Genomic DNA, 10,831 nt, shown 5'->3' on the forward strand with positions numbered 1-10,831 from the left:
ACCGACCCGTCTGCCAGGCGGATCTGGACGCACGCTTCCCTGAGGCCGGCATCGTTGCCAAGCTGCCGGGCGAGGTTGGCGCTGACGAAACTCCGGGATGCCCCGGTATCAATAGTGGCCTCTGTGGCCCGTCCTCCTATCGTCACCCTCACCACTAACCGGCCGTCCTGTCGATGACCATGCGGTGAGCGACTTCCTGTGCTGGAGTGTCGGGTCGGATTGACGATGATCTTCTTGCCGGTCCTGCCGTGTCCCATTGGAGCTTCCGAAAGGAGGTCCGGTTTGCTTCGACCTCGTTTTGCGTCTGGTGCGTCGTCGGTCTAGTGTATCTTGGGCTGGGCCGAGGGGCAGTGGGAGCAGTGGTGTTATTCCGCTCTTGGATGGATTCGAACTCCGTAGCCAACATCGTTAGCTGGGCCAAGCTTCGCAGTTCGTGTCTTCGCACGTATAGTTGATATGCCGGCAGAGTATTATCATTAATCCTGTTGAGCTCTTGGGCATCATCGTACCCGGCGTGGTGCATGAGCAACTTGAGCTCGATTATGAAGTCCTTGAATAATTCGCCCGTCGCTTGCTTGCGGGCTCGGATCCGATCCTCTAACTGTTCGAAATACCGCGGCGGGAGGAAAAAGGCCAAAAGGCGCCACGAGGCGCCTTGCAACCTGCTGGTGCGGAACCAGCGGCTGGCTCGGTCGATAAGGATTTAGGCCAAAGCTCGAGGCAAGTGGTAGGTGTCTGTCCCGTACGAAAGCGCGCGCTCTTCCAACAGCTCGATAAAGGACAACGGATCATCCTGTCCGTCGAATTGGATTCCCCAACTCCTAATCTGTTCCGCCATCTGGGCAGCTCGACTGTATCGATGGGCTTCCATTGCGTCGTTACCTCCCCGGGTTCTATCGCTTTCAGGGAGAAGCCTCCTCATGGGTGAGGGGCGGACCTCCGGGGACGGGGGTCTTGGGGGGTCGGCTGCGGTCACCACGACGGGCGGGCCGGTTGGTCTGCCTTCGGGGGCTCCAGGGATCTGCAGACCGCTTTTGTGGTCTGCCTTCCGTCTCTCCGCCTGCCCGGAGGTAGAGGGTTGCGGCGACTTTGCGCGTCCCGGTGGTTTGGCGTATTGCCGTTCGAGTTCCGCCAGTCGTATCCAGGCCTCTTGTTCGAGGGGTCCTCCGACTAGCGTGGCGAACCTTTTCCGTAGGTCCTCAACTGTCCCGCCCTTCGCGGTCGAACCCGAATTCTTCCGCGAAGGCTTCCAGCTCTTCCCGGCGGAGCTTGTGGATCCAGCCGGTGCTGACCCCCGGATTAACGGTCAATTGGTCCCCGTAGTACTCACCTGATTGTTCCTCCGTATAAGGCTCCATTCTTCTCTTGGTCGTTTCGTCGCTGTTCTTACGGACTGGTTGAGCGTCCGGGATCTTGAGGTACTGTGTTCCCTTTTCTTTTCACCGGCACTTAGTACGCGTACGTAGACTCGTTCGCGACCCTCACCGTTAGAATTGTGGGAATTTGAGCACGGTTACGCGCCGCGGTAGTGGGGGGGGTTTTTTTCTGCGGTCGAGCGATCGGCCGCGTATGCAAGTAAACGTACCCAATTCTATTGAGCTCTTATACGATTTGTAAAAAATCTTTAGCTTTCCAAAACGAAAACAATTTCAATCTTGGGCCTCCGCCTAATTGATTTCTAAGATGTACAATCTCAATGGCTCCCGCCCCAATCCCAATCTTTGACACTCGCCTAAATGGAAAACCAATGTTTGCCCACACCCGGCTTCTCATAAACAATCTCACACCCGGCTTTCTGCAGATCCTGCACTTTAGGCATTTTACAGTTCTCTCTTTGGATGACGAAATCCAATACTCGGGATGGCGAAATCAATTGAAATGTTTATAGAAAAACTATTCCCGAAAGGGATCGACGATGCAAAGATCAAAAAGTTCAGGTCAGTCTTGATCCAGAAGCGACACCGAAAAGTCGAGCTAAAAACTAAGATCGCGCAAACCCTTTGTCCGGAATCCTTTGTGACCCTCAACTTAAGTCTATATCTGTAAACTTAGAAGTTAAATAAAAACTTTTTAAAAACGCAATCCGCTACCGCAGCTATTTAATTGGCGCCCAACGTGGGGCGACGTTGTATAAAAAGCACCGAATAATAAAAGTGTTGCGTCGTGCCGAAACCCGAACGACAATTAATTAATGGAATAAATCCTTCAATATAAAAACGCGGAGTGACTGTGAGATATTAGATAAGAACGAGGGGGAACGTTGTGAGTTGCTGCAGAGACCGCAACTCTACAGTTATACCCGATACTAAGTCAGTATGGCTCTCCTCCGGCAGACGCCGCTAATATCAAACGACACGACAAAGAGTGCGGGCGAGAGAGACAGAAAATCAGTCTGAGCGTGACGTCGGGGGCTGCGTAGCCAGTGCAAATTGATTTGTTCCTTTTGGCTATAAAAATGATCTGATCTGATTCAGATTCAGCAATCTGATATATATGATCATTATCTATGATTCTGCGTTTTTAGTTTTCTCGTATCCCCAATATTGTGGATGCAACAGATTTTCGTCCTTTGTGGGGGCGGAAGAGGGTATGGCGAAATTTTGAGATATACGTTTTATAGTGAGATCTAACAGGAGTGCGGATACCAAATTTGGTTACTCTAGCCTTAATAGTTTTTGAGATTTGTGAATATCCCCAGATTTTCATCCTTTGCGGGGGCGGAAGGGGGTGTGGCGAAATTTTGAAACAAACTCGTCTCGGTCCGATATATTAGGAGTGTGGATACCACTCGCGCCTCACGTCGCGATAAAATCCCGGCCAATTATACCTCTGGGATATCCTCGTGATAGTCTTTCGTACGCCGATGTGGCCTGCCGTCGGTTGATCGTGGCACTCGCGGAGGACTCTCGCTCGGCAGTCCTTGGGCACGCAGAGCTTCCACGAGACGTGGTCGTCATCGCCGGCTCCGTGCCCCAGGTTTCGGTACAGCTGCCCGTTTTCGTACGTGTAGTCCGGGTATTTTTGGGGCTCGTCGTGAACTTGTTGGATCCTCCTTCTGAGCCACGGGCAGGTCGTGCCCTCTTCTTTGACGCGCGAAAGGGATGCCAAAGGCTGCCTAGAGAGCGCGTCGGCGACCACGTTCTGGTTGCCGGCTCGATAATGTACGTCGTATTGGTACTGCTGCAGCTCCAGCGCCCATCTCGCCACTCTCCCGTAGGGGCTCTCAAGGGTGTTTAGCCATTTCAGTGCGAGATGGTCGGTCACCACGTCGAACCGGTATCCTTCCAAGTAACAACGCAATTTCCGGATTGACCATATGACGGCCAGGCATTCTTTGTCGGTGGCCGAATAATTCTCCTCTGCCTTGTTAAGGCGTCGACTGACGTAGGCGATGACGCGTTCCTTCCCTTCGATCTCTTGGGTGAGGACCGCGCCCACACCCACGTTGCTCGCGTCGGTCTGCAGGGAGAATATGACGTTGAAGTCCGGGCAGGCGAGCACCGGGGCGGTGGTGAGTCGTATTTTGAGTTCGTCCAAGGAGTCCTTTTGTTCCTGTCCCCATGCCCATGTTCTCCCTTTCTTTAGTAGCAATGACATTGGTTGCACTATGGTGGCGAAATTGGGGACGAATCGACGATACCAGCCCGCCATGCCTATGCATTGTCGCAATTCCTTAAGGTTAGTGTGCGGTCTCAGGTCTTGATGGCCGCTATTTTGTCAGGGTCGGTATGAATGCCTTCCTCGCTGACCATGTGACCCAGGTATTTTATCCGGCGTTGGAAAAATACACATTTGTCCGCGTTGATCCGCAGATTGGCCCGGCGCAGTCGCGCGAAGACTCTCTTGACGTTGTGAAAATGTTCAGCGAAATCCTTGCCGACGATGACGATGTCGTCCAGATACGCTAAAGCGAAGGGTTCCATGTCTGCGCCGATGACAGTGTCGAGCCTACGCTGCAACGTGGCCCCCGCGGAATGTAACCCGAAAGCATTACCTTCCACTGATAGAGGCCTCTTCCGGGCACCGTGAACGCCGTGGCCTCCTTACTACCATTGGCCATCGGTATCCGTTCTTCAGACCCAGCGTGGTGATGAACCGCGCGTTTCGGAGTCTTTCCAGTATATACATAGTTGATCCTTCGGTCCGGGATCGCACGTTCGTTTAGTTGCCGATAGTCCACACACATGCGCCACCTCCCGTCCTTTTTGCGGACGAGGACAATAGGGGCGCTGTGGGGACTTCGCGAGGGCTCGATCAGGCCTTCTGCTATCAGCTGGTCGACCTGCTCGTCGATGATCCGACCCATGGCCGGATTCTTTGGGTAGTACCGTTGCGCTATGGGGCGCTGGTCCCTCATAACTATCGTGTGCTCCTTGAGGTCCGTGGTCCCTTGGAGGCCTGCGAGCTTCGGCAGCTCTTCGTCCAGGAATTCCTGAATTTGCGGCGCCACGTCGGGAGGCCAGGGATCGGGGACTCTTTCTGGCTCCTCTTCGCTTAACCGGCTGGTTCCGGGAGCGGGGGTCTGGTCTCGGCCCTCGGGGAGTATGGTCGTGTCGAACGCGCTTGCCGGTTCGATCCCACGAGGGTACTCCCTTACATTAGCGACCACCGGGGTAGTGTCGGGTGCAGGCAGGGCATTTTCGGGACCCCGGCTGAATATGTGGGTCGCGTCGTATTCGGCGTGATGCACGAACATGCGGGTCTCGATGATGCCGCTAGTACTAGACCAGTGGCTCGTTCGGGTGACGCAGATTTCCGCCTACTCTAGTAAAACCTTCGGTGACGCGGGGAGGGTGGCTCCAGCAGCGCCCCGTGGCGTTGGTGCTGATCAGTTGGTATTCGACCACGGGCACATTCGTGCCCCGGGTGGTGTCTCGAGTGGCCGTTGCTCCTATTCTCGGTTCTCGGCTGGGAAAACTTCGGGCAGTAAGGACGATTTCGGATTTGGGAGTTTCCGTTATCGAAAGGGCTGTGTTACCGCGCTCGCTCGCCGTGGCGGCTATGTCTTACCCGGGATTGTGCCCTGGTTGAACGACCTGGGGTCTGGGTGTTCCGTCGGGGTCCTGGGCTTCGTGTTCCCGATTCCTTGTTTGCGTGGCGTGTCGTTCGTCGTTTCGTAGGCGCGTGTACCGGGGTGTGCACCTGGCTGGCGGTAACTATCGGCATATTTGTCGCGGGGCGGCTGTCGCGGAGTTGGAGGAGGGTGGTGCCGCACTGTATCGTTGTTTCGATGGCGCAGAGGAAGTCCATCCCCACGATGACCTGCTCTAGCATGTTTGGTAACACTAGGAGCGGTATCTGTACCTCGCGTTTGTCCAGTTTAACGAACGTCAACAGAATTTGCGGTATTTCGCGTACCGACCCGTCTGCCAGGCGGATCTGGACGCACGCTTCTCTGAGGCCGGCATCGTTGCCAAGCTGCCGGGCGAGGTTGGCGCTGACGAAACTCCGGGATGCCCCGGTATCAATAGTGGCCTCTGTGGCCCGTCCTCCTATCGTCACCCTCAACACTAACCGGCCGTCCTGCATTTTTAGTGGGTGGCTTAGTTCTGGGTTTGGGGAGGCGTCGTTCCCGGCTGTTCCCGTGCCAGTCGGGGACGCTGATTGTTTCCCGACGAGTCTCGGCGGCAGCAATCGATGATGGTCCTTACGCCACGCTTACCGCATTCCCAACAGAACAGGATAGAGGGGTTGGTGCAGTTGTGGGAGGCGTGGCCGGCTTCGCCGCAGCGGCGACAGGCCATCAGTGGGTTGTCGATGGGGGTGGTGACCATGCGGTGAGCGACTTCCTGTGCTGGAGTGTCGGGTCGGTTTGACGATGGTCTTCTTGCCGGTCCTGCCGTGTCCCATTGGAGCTTCCGAAAGGAGGTCCGGTTTGCTTCGACCTCGTTTTGCGTCTGGTGCGTCGTCGGTCTAGTGTATCTTGTGCTGGGCCGATGGGCAGTGGGAACAGTGGTGTTATTCCGCTCTTGGATGGATTCGAACTCCGTAGCCAACATCGTTAGCTGGGCCAAGCTTCGCAGTTCGTGTCTTCGCACGTATAGTTGATATGCCGGCAGAGTATTATCATTAATTCTGTTGAGCTCTTGGTCATCATCGTACCCGGCGTGGTGCATGAGCAACTTGAGCTCGATTATGAAGTCCTTGAATAATTCGCCCTTCGCTTGCTTGCGGGCTCGGATCCGATCCTCTAACTGTTCGAAATACCGCAGCGGGAGGAAAAAGGCCAAAAGGCGCCACGAGGCGCCTTGCAACCTGCTGGTGCGGAACCAGCGGCTGGCTCGGTCGATAAGGATTTAGGCCAAAGCTCGAGGCAAGTGGTAGGTGTCTGTCCCGTACGAAAGCGCGCGCTCTTCCAACAGCTCGATGAAGGACAACGGATCATCCTGTCCGTCGAATTGGATTCCCCAACTCCTAATCTGTTCCGCCATCTGGGCAGCTCGACTGTATCGATGGGCTTCCATTGCGTCGTTACCTCCCCGGGTTCTATCGCTTTCAGGGAGAAGCCTCCTCATGGGTGAGGGGCGGACCTCCGGGGACGGGGGTCTTGGGGGGTCGGCTGCGGTCACCACGACGGGCGGGCCGGTTGGTCTGCCTTCGGGGGCTCCAGGGATCTGCAGATCGCTTTTGTGGTCTGCCTTCCGTCTCTCCGCCTGCCCGGAGGTAGAGGGTTGCGGCGACTTTGCGCGTCCCGGTGGTTTGGCGTATTGCCGTTCGAGTTCCGCCAGTCGTATCCAGGCCTCTTGTTTGTGGGGTCCTCCGACTAGCGTGGCGAACCTTTTCCGTAGGTCCTCAACTGTCTCGCCCTTCGCGGTCGAACCCGAATTCTTCCGCGAAGGCTTCCAGCTCTTCCCGGCGGAGCTTGTGGATCCAGCCGGTGCTGACCCCCGGATTAACGGTCAATTGGTCCCCGTAGTACTCACCTGATTGTTCCTCCGTACAGGGCTCCATTCTTCTCTTGGTCGTTGCGTCGCTGTTCCTACGGACTGGTTGAGCGTCCGGGATCTTGAGGTACTGTGTTCCCTTTTCTTTTCACCGGCACTTAGTACGCGTACGTAGACTCGTTCGCGACCCTCACCGTTAGAATTGTGGGAATTTGAGCACGGTTACGCGCCGCGGTAGTGGGGTGGGTTTTTTTCTGCGGTCGAGCGATCGGCCGCGTATGCAAGTAAACGTACCCAATTCTATTGAGCTCTTATACGAGTTGTAAACAATCTTTGGCTTTCCAAAACGAAAACAATTTCAATCTTGGGCCTCCGCCTAATTGATTTCTAAGATGTACAATCTCAATGGCTCCCGCCACAATCCCAATCTTTGACACTCGCCTAAATGGAAAACCAATGTTTGCCCACACCCGGCTTCTCATAAACAATCTCACACCCGGCTTTCTGCAGATCCTGCACTTTAGGCATTTTACAGTTCTCTCTTTGGATGACGAAATCCAATACTCGGGATGGCGAAATCAATTGAAATGTTTATAGAAAAACTATTCCCGAAAGGGATCGACGATGCAAAGATCAAAAAGTTCAGGTCAGTCTTGATCCAGAAGCGACACCGAAAAGTCGAGCTAAAAACTAAGATCGCGCAAACCCTTTGTCCGGAATCCTTTGTGACCCTCAACTTAAATCTATATCTGTAAACTTAGAAGTTAAATAAAAACTTTTTAAAAACGCAATCCGCTACCGCAGTTATTTAATTGGCGCCCAACGTGGGGCGACGTTGTATAAAAAGCACCGAATAATAAAAGTGTTGCGTCGTGCCGAAACCCGAAGGACAATTAATTAATGGAATAAATCCTTCAATATAAAAACGCGGAGTGACTGTGAGATATTAGATAAGAACGAGGGGGAACGTTGTGAGTTGCTGCGGAGACCGCAACTCTACAGTTATACCCGATACTAAGTCAGTATGGCTCTCCTCCGGCAGACGCCGCTAATATCAAACGACACGACAAAGAGTGCGTGCGAGAGAGACAGAAAATCAGTCTGAGCGTGACGTCGGGGGCTGCGTAGCCAGTGCAAATTGATTTGTTCCTTTTGGCTATAAAAATGATCTGATCTGATCCAGATTCAGCAATCTGATATATATTTTCATTATCTATGATTCTGCGTTTTTAGTTTTCTCGTATCCTCAATATTGTGGATGCAACAGATTTTCGTCCTTTGTGGGGGCGGAAGGGGGTGGGGCGAAATTTTGAGATATACGTTTTATAGTGAGATCTAACAGGAGTGCGGATACTTTGGTTACTCTAGCCTTAATAGTCTCTGAGATTTGTGAATATCCCCAGATTTTCATCCTTTGCGGGGGCGGAAGGGGGTGTGGCGAAGTTTTGAAACAAACTCGTCTCGGTCCGATATATTAGGAGTGTGCATACCAAATTTGGTTGCTCTAGCTTTTACAGTCTCTGAGATCTAGGCGCTAATGTTTTACTCTATGCAAAGCCGGCTATGCTACGTGTGTGTTAGTTTGTTGTTTTCTTGATTCTGGCTATAATAATTATACGATCTGGTTCAGATTTTGAACTCTAGAAGATATAGTAGTCCAATCCGGTAGTCTCTGAGACGCTCGAGTTGATCGCCAGCGTCATTTCTGGCAAGAGTTCGTCCCACGTGTTTTGGTGATCGTCCACGAATTGGGCGATCATCGTCTTCACGGTCCAGTTTGCCCTTTCCGTCGGGTTCTCTTGTGGACAATAGGGCGCGGTGTGTTGGAGTTCCACGCCGGCGGTGTGCAGGAAGGTCTTGAACGACCGACTGGTGAACTGGGTGCCATTGTCACAGACAAACAGCTTCGGAACACCGAAGCTACTCAGTATGCGTTCCCTGAAAGCTCGTTCGAGGCTAGCCGTCGTTGCCTTCTTAAGGGGCACCAGTTCGACCCATTTGGAGAAGGTGTCAAAGAAAACTAGCAGGATGGCGTTCCCCCGCTTGGATCGAGGTAACGGTCCGACGAAGTCGGCGCACAGGGTGGCGAAGGGTTCCTCGGCCTTGCGAGTGAGCATCTTGCCCACTGGCTTGCGTTGCGTAGCCTTAAACTTCTGGCAGCTCACGCAACCGCGGATATATCGCCTCACGTCGCGATAAAATCCCGGCCAATAATACCTCTGGGATATCCTCGTGATAGTCTTTCGTACGCCGATGTGGCCTGCCGTCGGTTGATCGTGGCACTCGCGGAGGACTCTCGCTCGGCAGTCCTTGGGCACGCAGAGCTTCCACGACACGTGGTCGTCATCGCCGGCTCCGTGCCCCAGGTTTCGGTACAGCTTCCCGTTTTCGTACGTGTAGTCCGGGTATTTTTGGGGCTCGTCGTGAACTTGTTGGATCCTCCTTCTGAGCCACGGGCAGGTCGTGCCCTCTTTTTTGCTGCAGCTCCAGCGCCCATCTCGCCACTCTCCCGTAGGGGCTCTCAAGGGTGTTAAGCCATTTCAGTGCGAGATGGTCGGTCACCACGTCGAACCGGTATCCTTCCAAGTAACAACGCAATTTCCGGATTGCCCATATGACGGCCAGGCATTCTTTGTCGGTGGCCGAATAATTCTCCTCTGCCTTGTTAAGGCGTCGACTGACGTAGGCGATGACGCGTTCCTTCCCTTCGATCTCTTGGGTGAGGACCGCGCCCACAACCACGTTGCTCGCGTCGGTCTGCAGGGAGAATATGACGTTGAAGTCCGGGCAGGCGAGCACCGGGGCGGTGGTGAGTCGTATTTTGAGTTCGTCCAAGGAGTGCTGTTGTTCCTGTCCCCATGCCCATGTTCTCCCTTTCTTTAGTAGCAATGACATTGGTTGCACTATGGTGGCGAAATTGGGGACGAATCGACGATACCAGCCCGCCATGCCTATGCAGGCAGGTCTCAGGTCTTGATGGCCGCTATTTTGTCAGGGTCGGTATGAATGCCTTCCTCGCTGACCATGTGACCCAGGTATTTTATCCGGCGTTGGAAAAATACGCATTTGTCCGCGTTGATCCGCAGATTGGCCCGGCGCAGTCGCGCGAAGACTCTCTTGACGTTGTGCAAATGTTCAGCGAAATCCTTGCCGACGATGACGATGTCGTCCAGATACGCTAAAGCGAAGGGTTCCATGTCTGCGTCGATGACAGTGTCGAGGCTACGCTGGAACGTGGCCCCCGCGGAATGTAACCCGAAAGGCATTACCTTCCACTGATAGAGGCCTCTTCCGGGCACCGTGAACGCCGTGGCCTCCTTACTACCATGGGCCATCGGTATCCGTTCTTCAGACCCAGCGTGGTGATGAACCGCGCGTTTCGGAGTCTTTCCAGTATATACATAGTTGATCCTTCGGTCCGGGATCGAACGTTCGTTTAGTTGCCGATAGTCCACACACATGCGCCACCTCCCGTCCTTTTTGCGGACGAGGACAATAGGGGCGCTGTGGGGACTTCGCGAGGGCTCGATCAGGCCTTCTGCTATCAGCTGGTCGACCTGCTCGTCGATGATCCGACCCATGGCCGGATTCTTTGGGTAGTACCGTTGCGCTATGGGACGCTGGTCCCTCATAACTATCGTGTGCTCCTTGAGGTCCGTGGTCCCTTGGAGGCCTGCGAGCTTCGGCAGCTCTTCGTCCAGGAATTCCTGGATTTGCGGCGCCACGTCGGGAGGCCAGGGATCGGGGACTCTTTCTGGCTCCTCTTCGCTTAACCGGCTGGTTCCGGGAGCGGGGGTCTGGTCTCGGCCCTCGGGGAGTATGGTCGTGTCGAACGCGCTTGCCGGTTCGATCCCACGAGGGTACTCCCTTACATTAGCGACCACCGGGGTAGTGTCGGGTGCAGGCAGGGCATTTTCGGGACCCCGGCTGAATATGTGGGTCGCGTC

Source organism: Drosophila miranda, assembly GCF_003369915.1.
Source record: "Drosophila miranda strain MSH22 chromosome Y unlocalized genomic scaffold, D.miranda_PacBio2.1 Contig_Y1_pilon, whole genome shotgun sequence".
Taxonomy (NCBI): Eukaryota; Metazoa; Arthropoda; class Insecta; order Diptera; family Drosophilidae; genus Drosophila; species Drosophila miranda.